At 44.8% G+C, this 11196-nt stretch overlaps 1 pseudogene; it reads right to left on the bottom strand.

Moving 5' to 3' along the window:
• Positions 1–5526: 5526 nt before the first annotated feature.
• Positions 5527–6032, bottom strand: LOC142435426 (thioredoxin, mitochondrial pseudogene; annotated as a pseudogene).
• Positions 6033–11196: the final 5164 nt, after the last annotated feature.

Below are 11196 nucleotides of genomic sequence, written 5' to 3'. Positions count from 1 at the left end.
TATGTGAGCACAATGACGTGTTCTGGAATTGCCACTCTTCACAATGTATCTAGTTTGTCATTACCCATAGATAATCAATAAAGCACAGGTAAACAACTTTTCGATCTTCTCTGCTTTCAGCCAAGATCCATCTAATATTAGCAATGATATCCCTCTTTCAATATCCTTTCCTGAACGCAGCTTGACTCTCTGGCAGCTCCTGTTGATGTACTTTTGCAATCATTCTTAATTATCTGAAGCAAAGTTTCACTTGCATGTGTCATGAAGGATGTAATCTGATCATTTCCACATTCCGTTGGGTCATCTGTTCTTGGAACAGGCACAAACATGAATCTGTTTCAATCAATTATCCAGAGCTTTCAATCCGTTAGCTGTCTTCCAAATTGCTTGTCATTAACAATTGACTGTCCTAGTACAGCATTAGTTTGTTAAAATATTTTATTTGTATTCTGTCAGTTCTTGGAGGCTTGTTTTTCACCAGTGGCCTCAATGAAGCTTGGACCTCCTTCTTCAATACCATCTTTTCTTGACCATTTACTACCTCTTAAAACGGTGGAATGGCAACATTAAAAAAAATTTTGACACAGTGTCCATATGTTCCTACCATTTTGTTTTCATTCAACATTTCCCCCATAGAATCCTTCAATGTTTCAATTCAAGACTTGTGCAAGAACAAATTTCAGGGTCTCTTCTCATGTCTATTTTTTATTTTTATTTTTCCTGTTGTTTAATGACCTGTAGCTTTGTTCATGGGTGGTGTTTTGATGCCATCCCGCACTCCTCTGATCTTTGGTCCGTAGTGTCCAATGTGGCAAATCTATTTTTTTTTGGTGTTCTCTAAATTCAGATGGTACACACTCAAGGTCTTATTTTAACTCTTACAGACTTGTAATTTTCTTCAGATTCAAACTGAACTCAAATATTAGTCATTGATTGTCCCACAGTCAGCTCTTGACCTTGTTTGGATAATGATGTTAGCTTCACTATCAACTCTTTCCACAAATGTAGTTGACTTGATTCTTGCGTTTTCTACCTGATGAGGTATGTTGTTAAAAAGGTATTTGCAAGGACAAGCCATTCACTTTGCAAAAGTCTACCATGTGCTGTTAAGCTTAGTTTCTACAACCAAGAGTATTTTTTCTAACTACTGATCTTTCCTCTGTGGTTCCAATATTTACATTCTATTAACCAGTAATTCAATGCATTTGGTTGCATGTTTGACCAATTTCAGACTGAAGAAGTTGGCAGAATTCTTTAGTTTTTTTCTGTTTTGCTTTGTTTTTTACTATTGGCTTTAGTGGTTGGTGCAGTAATTTGAATAATAGTTGTATTAAGTAGTCTTTCTTGTGGGTGTATGGATACAATCCTATGACATACAGCATTGCACTTCCAGATATATCTTTTTGACATTTCCTCTTCAATTTTCCATCCCCACTCTAGTAAACCATATTCTCGTCCATTTTGAAATGCCGAATACCAATCAATTTAAGCTCATTAATGCCATGGATATTGATTTTTATGCATTCCATTTAATTTTTGATGACTTTCCATTTCCCTAGATTCGTAGATTGTCCATGGCCTGCTTATGAATGGATGTTTCCAGCTGTTTCATTTTGAATCTTGCCCATCTCAGCAAATGAAGGCCCCCAAAGCTTTACTTCATCCATATACCATTAAGATTGACTCGACTTTGAAGAGGTAGCTCTTCCCCAGTCTTATGTTGAGGCCCTTCCAACCTGAGGAGCTCATCTTCTGGAGCTTTATCAGACAATGTCCCATGGCTATTAAGAAGGTTTTCAGTGGGTAACTTTTGAGAAACAGTCTCTCTTTCTGAAAACAAAACAAAAATCTTAAACCACTGCCATCGCATCAATTTTCACTCAGAAGGATCCTATCGGGTGGAACTGCCCCTGTGGGCGTCTGAGACTGGAAACTTTAAAAACTTCAGCTCTTTGCAGGAGTAGAAAGCTTTGTCTTTCTCCCACACCCCTTTCTTTCTTCTTAATTTGGAAGCTTGTCTGAGACTTGTCCAACACGAGCGACCCTATTGGTGTTTGAAATACTGAGGAAAGAGCTGTCAATATCAGGGATAAGTGCTGGAGGCTATGCTGTGGCACATGCTTTATCGAGGGCCAATAAGGGCCCCCTTCACCTAGTTCTCCAGACGGACCTTCTGTACACTTCCAGGTACCCTGTGCTCCACCCACACTGAGTATTGCATTCTACCGCAACCGTGCTCCACCTGCGCTTTTACCTCCTGGTCTTCCTCTGTGGTATTTCTTCTGCCTAGAATGTCATCTGTTCCGTTTCTCCGCCCAGACATCTCTAGTCGCCCTTCAAAATACAAGTGAAATATCTTACTTTCTTAGAAATCGTTTCCAACTTCATTGGGTATGTTTTGTGTGTGTGCTTTTCTGTGGTTTCCCAGAGCATGTTTCCTGCTTCTACTTTCAGACCTTATTGAAGCAATGGCTCACTTGTCTTTCAAGATATAGACAGGCATACACACACATATGCACGATATATATAATATATATATATATATATATATATATATATATATATATATATATATATATATATATATATATATATATTAGACTGACCTCAGTTTGAATGATACATTGCTATAACATCTACTCCACATTTACAAAGGGTGTTGCAGGCATGAGTAGTGCGAGGCAGGAGGGTCTGAATGTGGAATCAGGATCTTAGTTCGAAGGCCTTGACACAGCACTTCGCCTCTCTGGGTTGGTGTCTTTGTTTGTGAATGATCTGAGACAGGAGGATGGTATTAAGAAGCAAATGAAATCACTGATGGATGGTGCTCTTTAAATTAGAGAATAATTGTGAGGATTTTTAAATGATCATTTTTATTAGTCTGCGTGCATTTCTTATCCCAGATAAATTTGCACGTCTACAGGGAACCTCCAACGTTGGGGATTATTCCTTTGAGAATAACTCAGAAATAGTGGGGGTATAATTTTGAAGTAAGCGATCCATTTGAGCTATTTTCACGTCTTTCTGTTTGTATACCAAGCCCACTGCTACAGAATCAGTTTAAGCACAGTAACCCTATGTATGGTTTCCAAGCTATAAATCTTTATGGGAGCAGAAAGCTTACCTGTTGGCTCTCAGAAGCGTTCGTGGATTTGAACTGCTGACCTAGGGTCAGCAGTTTATTGCTTACGCGACAGAGTCACCACACCTCCTTTTTGTTTGCCTCTATATTAAAAACAAACAGACTCACTACCATCGACTTGATGGTGACTCACTCACATAGGACAGGACTAGAACTGCCTCTGAGACTGGAGCACGTTACGGAGCAGAGAGCCCTGTGGAGCAGCTGGTGGTTTCAAGGTGTTGACCTTGAGGTTAGAAGCGCAGTGCATAGTCACTATGCACCAAGACCAGTGGTTGGAAATTGCATGGAGGCAGAGCTTAGCCTGCAAAAGGAAGAGCTTTCTAATGGCTGGTGATAATGATCGGTCAGAAGGTAGTCAGTTCCCTGTCAGTGGAGGTATGCAAGCAGAGTCTCAGTAATCTATCTGTCAGGGTGGCTATTCAGAGAAATTCTGAGTTGGAGTGAGGTGAAAAAGAGAGCGGGACTAGCTAAATTCTGATATTCCTTCTCATCTGGACAGAAATAATTCTAAAATTTACATACTGACCATACCAAGAGGTGGACCGAGGATTTCGCATGACACGGATGAAGGTGCTTTGTTTTCCTTCTCGAAGTGAAAGTCGTGTATTTTATAGAAAATCTCAGTAAAAAGTCTGACATTTCTACCTCCCAAATCTAGGCTAGAGCTGAGATTTTATTTTGAAAAATGAAAGTCAACTATACCTCAATTTAAGTCTCTAGGATTTATATTTATATATAACTTCAAAGTTCTCCCAACTTTTCACGCCGGAGAAAATAAATTAATCTGACTCACGGCTAAAAATCTAGAGACACTAGTTTTAGGTTAATGGAAAATAGCCACTACCTTTGCTTGGGCTTCTAGCAGGTTCCCTGTTAACTGACGTGACTCTCACATGCAGAGACACAGTTATGAGTCTCACATACTAAACTGAGTGCATTTGTGGTGCAAGCTCAATTGCAAATCACTTATAAAAACCACATTTCTTTATGATATTTTTAAGAGCACTATTTATTTTTAAACATTCTCCTTTCACGGTTCAAAGCTACTTCTTAATATCATAATGACTCATGGCCAACTGATTTCACGTCCTGGAAAACTACTTTTAAGTGTTTTTCTGTTTGTGCTAATTCCACTCAACTGTGAGGCAGGTGACCCTTTCTTGCCCTGTAAATCCACCATGACCACCCACCCACCTACCTCCCCTTTGACTCACAGAGGCAAATGTGAAGTCAAATCAGCAGCCAACAGTGCCAGTGTTAGAAGAACCTGTAGACTTTGCAGGTCTGAGCTAAAAACAAGTGTATTAACCCCTACCTTGTATTTTTTCCCCTAGCCCCACGAGAGTGGGCTGGGTTGGGGTGGAGCTGACAACTTGCAAGGAGAGTGTCTGATGTTATCCTACAACTGAGCCATCCCTAGAGGATTAAACAGTGGCTATGCATTGTGGCTGACCACAAGGTCAGTAGTTCTAAACCATCAGCTGCTCTATGGGAGAAAAATGAGACTTTTAAAAGAGTTACCGTCTCAGAAACCCACAGGAGTACTTCTACCCTATCCTGTAGTGTGGCTAGGGGTTAAAATCGACTCGATGGCAGTTTCTTGTTGGTGGTGGTGGTTTTGTGTTTTGTCGTTGTTGTTGTTTTTGGTAAAGGCTTAAGGACTTGACAGAAATAGATAGTAGATATCAGGACAGATAATATCCCTTCCATTTACAGGTTAGCAAGTAGAGAACTAGCGATTAACCTGAGAGCAAGGTAGAGAGGTAAAAGGGTTGGAACAAGACCACCGATGGAAAAGTTAAGGCCAGGAAGCTGATGCTCCATGCTGGAGACTGGGGCAAGTGAGGCATGAATGTTGGGTGCTACCTTTTGACACGTCTCCAGCAAGTGTTGTGAGCCCAGCCCTCAGTTTGGAGGAGCACTGGATACAGAGACGGAAATTCTGCCTTCTAGGACAGGAGGCTTACAAGAGAGGGACCTAGTGATTCTCTTTGTACTTGAGCTTCTCAGTTCCTTCTTCATAGCCCAGGTCAGTTGACACCTTCTCCAGGAAGCCTTCTCTCACCCCAGATATTCTCTTGCTTGCTATTTTCTCAGCTGCTGCTATTTCTTTCTCTTTTTTTGGCGGGCAGCTGTGGGCAGTGCAAGCCCTCCTTTTATTGCTCTGATTGGTTCACAGTTGAGCTGCCTGCTCAGAGAAGCAGGAGGGCAGGGGGTGCTGGGACCTTGCAGACTGGAGCCTGAGATTCCCATCCTGCCAGGGCTTGCTCTCCATCCCTGGGCCTGGGAGGGTGTGTGTGTTGATTGGGCGGAGTCAGAGTGGGGACCAGAGTCTGTCTTCACAGAAGGGACCATCAGCTTCTTTAGGACAGACCTGCTTGTCAGCCAGTCCATTTCTTCAGGAAGGCCTGCAGCTGGTCCGGGTCCTTGATGCCCATGAATTTGTCCAGCACATCACTGTTCTTCATGGCTGGTACGGTGGGCACATCAGACACCTCATTTTCAATGGCGAGGTCTGTGTGGTCATCGAGGTCCACCCTGGCCATCAGGACCTTCTGGTGATGCTTGGCCACCGCCTTCTCCAGCCTCCGACCCAGGATCTTGCAGGGGCCGCACCACCGAGCGTGGAAATCCACCACCACGGGGGTTTCACTGTTGACGACTCGGTCTTGGAAATCAGGCCCATCCTGGACATTAGAGGAGGTGATGCAGGTTCTGGAGGCGTGGATCGTCTGGGTGGGGCTGCTGCTGCTGCTGCTGCCAGTCCACCAGGAGGGCCCTGTGGGATTCTGAAGGGCCCCGGAGGTGAGGGGAGCCCACCAACCCTGAGGGGGTTTCCTAGGGATGATGAGGCCAGGAACCTCCTCAGGAGAAGTCGCTGCACCATCTCCCGGCAAAGTGAGCAGAAGAATGCACAGGCCAGCCCTCCCCGCCCCGCCTGCTGCTATTTCTTATACATGTTTTTGTTTGACTTATTTCCCACTTGTATTGCAATTCCTTATTTTTTTAAAAAAATAATTTTGGGGGACTCTTACAGCTCTTATAACATTCCCATACATCAATTATATCAAACATGTTTGTACATATTTGCCACGTCATTTCCAAAACATTTTCTACTTGAGCCCTTGGTATAAGTGCCTCTTTTTTGTCCCCCCTCTTCCACCCTCATGACTCCTTAATCAATTATATATTGTTATTATTATTTCATATCTTACACTGTTCATTGTCTCCCTTCACCCACATTTCTCCTATTCATTCCCTTTGAGGAGGGGTATATAGCCAAACTTGTGTTGGTTTTGCCCTTTATCCCCCCACTTTTTTTTTAAACATATCTTCCATATCTGGTAAGGACAGAGACTTGGGTTTGTCCATCTCTGTCTCCAATACCAGCCTGAGTTCTTCTCTTGAACGGAAACACTGAACTCGGCAAACACTGACTTGTTTAACTGGAATCTGAATAATAAGAAGGAGATGTCAACAAGAGAATTTAGAGGCAGAAAAACAAACAACCCTGCTTCTATTGACATAAGCCTATATCCCCAAGGCGCTCTGGTGGAACTGGGTAGGCATTAGGTTGCTAATCACAAGGCCAGTGATTCAAAACCACAAGCTGCTCTGCAGGAGAAGGATGAGGCTGTATGTTCCTCTGAAAAAAGTACAGTCTCAGAAATCCTGTATCGGTGACGGTGACATGGGGTCGTAGTTTGATTTTTGGAAGGTTATGCTCAGAGACCCTGGGTACCAGGGACAGTTAAGCAATGGGCTATTAACAGAAAGGTGAGCGGTTGGAATCCACCTAGAGGAACTTCAGAAGCGAGTACCAGTGGCCTGCTTCTGGGAGGCTGCAGTCTTGGAAACCTAGCAGGAGTGTTACTCTGACACAGTGGGGCCGTCGTGAGTCAGAATCCACTCGAGGACAACGACTTCGGTTAGGTTGACTCAGCTTTCATTTGACGTGACTGGCTCCTCTGAAAAGGTACTGCTGCTGGCCATACCTGCTCCTAGAGGCTGTGGGGATTTAGTGAGATCTCATCCCTAGCAGGGATTTATAACTCTGATGCCTATACAGATATTGTCCTAGATAGTTCGCTTGATTATGTGTAGGAGCTAGGAAGTCACTCATTCATTGGATATTTACTGAACACTTACTAAATCCCATAGTTCTGAGCAATGAACACAGATACAATTTCTACCCTCAAAGAGCACCAGTGTATGGCAAAAAATTAAATATGAAAATAATTATCACACTAGCATACAACTTGTTATGCTGGAGAGAACGACAAGGACCTTGTGGTCAGGGAAGACACACATCCAAGATGGGGGCGGGGGTGTCAGGGAAACCAATGGGGCTCTTCCTGAGAGGAGCAGAAGATGGCTGAGTGCAGAGGGCAGAGATTAAGGATGGGCTGAGGGTCTCAGGCACGGTGAGTAGCATGACAAGAGAGTGGCATGGGTTCAGTTGTGTACCCCTGAAATATGTGTTGGGATCCTAACCCCAGTCCCTGTTTGGACACGGGGCGGGGGGTTCTTTTGTTTGGGGGTGGTTCTGTTGGGGAATTGGCTCATCAGGGTGGGGCCGAGGGAATAGCGCCAGGGTAACGCCATTGCACTGATTTGGGGGGGTGAAGTCGGGTGTGTTGGCGTGGATTGGCGACGTTGGCGTCGGGGAGGCTCCCTGAACAAGGATTTCCGTCCCCAAGGGCAGCCGCCTTCTGCAGCAGGCTGGGTGCGCGGTGTGCCTGGGACTCTCTGGCGTTCAGCTCCCGGCGTTTGAGTGGGAAGCGGGCGTCAGGGACGGTGGTGGCCAGCTTCCTGGCCGGAGTCTCGGGCTGGTGCTGGGTCGCAGCTTAGTGCCCCATCTGCAGGTGTTTGGGGCTCTATGTGCTCTTCGCACGCGGTGCCACAGGGATAGATAGCATCCTGCAGGGCGTGGTCCCTCCTTTGAGATCCAACCCTGGGCTGCTCTGTGCCAGGGAAGATGGCCCCATCTCCGGGCCTTCACCCCAGGAGTCACAGAGCACCGGGGCCAGAGGGTTCTGTTTACACTAATTATCTCAGTTCTAGTTGGGTTGGTTTTAAATCTAATCACTTCTGAGTTACAAAGAGCAGATAAGGCTCGCGCACACACACACGCACGCCAGGGAAGACTCACAATGAATGGAGACAGATGCTTCTTCAAGGATTTCTGGACTAGGAAGAACTCCCCTATGGTAGATATATAATCCTTTGTCAACTTGAGGATTGAGTGTAGGGGTGGAGTCTAACTTGTCAATCAGATCACAGCCAATGAGGCCTCTGTGTGGACATGGCTTCTCCTAAGAATTCTGGGAAATCCAATACTTCCTCCTTGGAGGTGGGAGACTCTCTGTTCACACCCTGGGAGACATAGCAGCTGATAAGACACAGGGACCCACCCTGATGCAGCCATGCAGAGACCGCTGCCAGCGCTGAGATGTTTCCAATGCCACTGGATCCAAAGACGTTCTACCCACTGGCCTGTGATCTTCTACATTCGGCGTCATTGCATGTGTTTCATGAGTCTAAGGAGGACTTTTTGGATTGGTGTCGGACATTTGGGCAAATTTCAGACTTATGGACTTGATCTGGGCTGGGCTGGGCTGTTTCCTCAATGTTCAATTGCTCTTGTATATAAATTTCTTTCTTAGACACATATGTGTGTCCATGGAGTTGTTTCTCTCATCTGCCCAGACTCACACACACCCTGATTTCTGTATCTGTCTCGTGAATTGTGAACAAATACATTTCTGTTCTTTAAAGCCACCTCCTTGTGCTCTTTCTGTTTGTAGCAGCATTGGGTGACGAAGAGAGACGGTGTGGCAAGAAGGCCTTTTCTGATTCCTCGATAGAATTCATCTGGCCTCTTCTTGCTCTGACCGCAGGGTGCGCTAGCTTCAAAGCAACAGGACCACGGAGATGTCTATTGTGGATTGACTTGTTTGTCCGCTGCCCCCGCCACCCCCCCACACACACTAAATATATATTTCAAAGTCCTGGCCCCCTGTATCAGTGAATGTAGTTCATTTGAACATGAGATTTTCCTTTTGATATTGAGATCATTCAAGATTAGGGCGGGTCCCTATTCCTTCGGAGATCTTTTAAAGAAAGATCAGAGTGGACCCAAGAAATAGACATGGGGCGAAAGAGCCTCATTGTGAAGACCATCTATAAGCAAGGGGCTGACCACGGAGGGCTGCCAATCACCAGGAAGTAGCCTGGACTCTGAAGAGAACTTTCAGCCCCCAGAACTGTCAGAAAACAAACTTCTGTTTTCAAAGCCAACTATTTCTGGCATTTAGGCAAGTAAGACAGCGTGTGTCCATCTTGCTGCTTCTAATAATGCAAAACCAAACCAAACGCACTGTCAATTCAGACACAGAGAAACCCTATGACCCTATAGGACAGGTTGGAAATGCCCCTGTGGGTTTCCAAGGCTCTACATCTTGATGGGAGTAGAAAGCCTCATCTTTCTCCCATGGAGTAGCTGGTGGTTTTGAACTGCTAACCTTGGGTTTAGTGACCCAATGTGTAAACCATATGCCACCAGCACTCCTAACGCGCTTTAGTAGTATTATAAGTTCCATTGCCATTAAGTCAACTTTAACTCATAGTTACCTGCCCCATGTATTACAGAGTAGAACTGCCCCATAGGATCGGATAAGCATTAGACTGCTAAACCTTAAGCTTGGAAGATCACACCCACAGCTGCTTCTTAAAAGAAAGATGAGACAATGTGCTCTCATAAAAATTTAAAGCCTCAGAAACCCTACGTAGGGACGGTATTGGTTGGAATCAACTCGATGGCAGTAGGTTTGTTTGGTTTCAGGGAATCTTTATGGAAGCAAACCATCAGGCCTTTCTTCCACTGTACCCATGGGTGACCATATAATCAACCTCTGGATTAGCAGGTAAGCACAAACTGTTTGTGCCACCCAGGGATCTCAATGGTCATTTATGAGCAAGCACCAATGGGCCTGCTGCACTGAAAGCATTAGTCAAAAACAAGGCCCCAGAAATGGATGGGAGACCAATTGAAATGTTGCAACAAGCTGAGAAAGCACTGGAAGCACTTACTCATCTATGCCAAGAAATTTGGAAGACGGTGGCGTGGCTGTGAATATTTTGGGGGAAATCTGTGGGGGAAAGGAGAATTAACAGTATGAGTCCATGGGAAAAATAGGGAGAGAAAAGCCACATGAGATAAGATATCTACCTGATACCATCAAGTCAGTTCTGATTTATAGCAATCTTGGATAGGGCTTCTGAGGCTGACCATCTCTGTGAGAGCCTTGTGAGATACAGTGAGGTTAAGATCAATGGCAACAGAGATTTACTTGGAGGCACCAGCAGCTAGCAGACGTTCCTAAAATCAGATGTATCTAAAGCTCAGAGAACTTTGATTTTATTGGTATCTAATTAAAATTGGTGATGAGTGTCAAATGATGATCGGTGCAGCCCTAAGAGGGTCGATGGCAGAGGGGCCGCCTCACAGGGAAAAAGAAGAGCCATTCTTGCTTGGTGGCTTCGACAATGGGAGGTTGGTATGCTTTCCGTCTAGATATCTGATACCAGTTGTTCAAGCTCCCACTTGAAGAGAGTCCAGAATTCCTGCCAGCAGGCGATTCTCCAAGTCATCACCACTTGACCCAATTACACAGAGTGTAGTGTATATTAGAACACTGAATTTATTAACTCGGTCAACATTTATTGAACATGTTCCTTTCTGGATTCAAGTCACTAGGGCGACTTGGCCCTGCGGAGTGCTCAGTCTACAAGGGAAGATAGATATTGTGGTGTCAGGTGATCGGTGCTATGATAGAAACAGGCCCAGGAATTATGGGAAGAGGGGTGGGACCTTGAATAATCCTAGGAATCGGGGCAGGATTTGTGGAGGAGGAATAATTCAGTAGAGTGTTTTGCAGAGTGGCTGTCTGCAAAAGGAGGCGGGGGAGGGGGGCTCCTAGGTTGTCGCTGTGCCCCACTGTCTTCATCCCTCTTGTTTTCAACAAGCCATGTTTTAAAACCTGGCCATT

Source organism: Tenrec ecaudatus, chromosome 1 (genome assembly GCF_050624435.1).
Source record: "Tenrec ecaudatus isolate mTenEca1 chromosome 1, mTenEca1.hap1, whole genome shotgun sequence".
Classification (NCBI taxonomy): Eukaryota; Metazoa; Chordata; class Mammalia; order Afrosoricida; family Tenrecidae; genus Tenrec; species Tenrec ecaudatus.
Note: the sequence above shows the minus strand (reverse complement) of the source record. Positions and strands in the feature narration are given on the sequence as shown.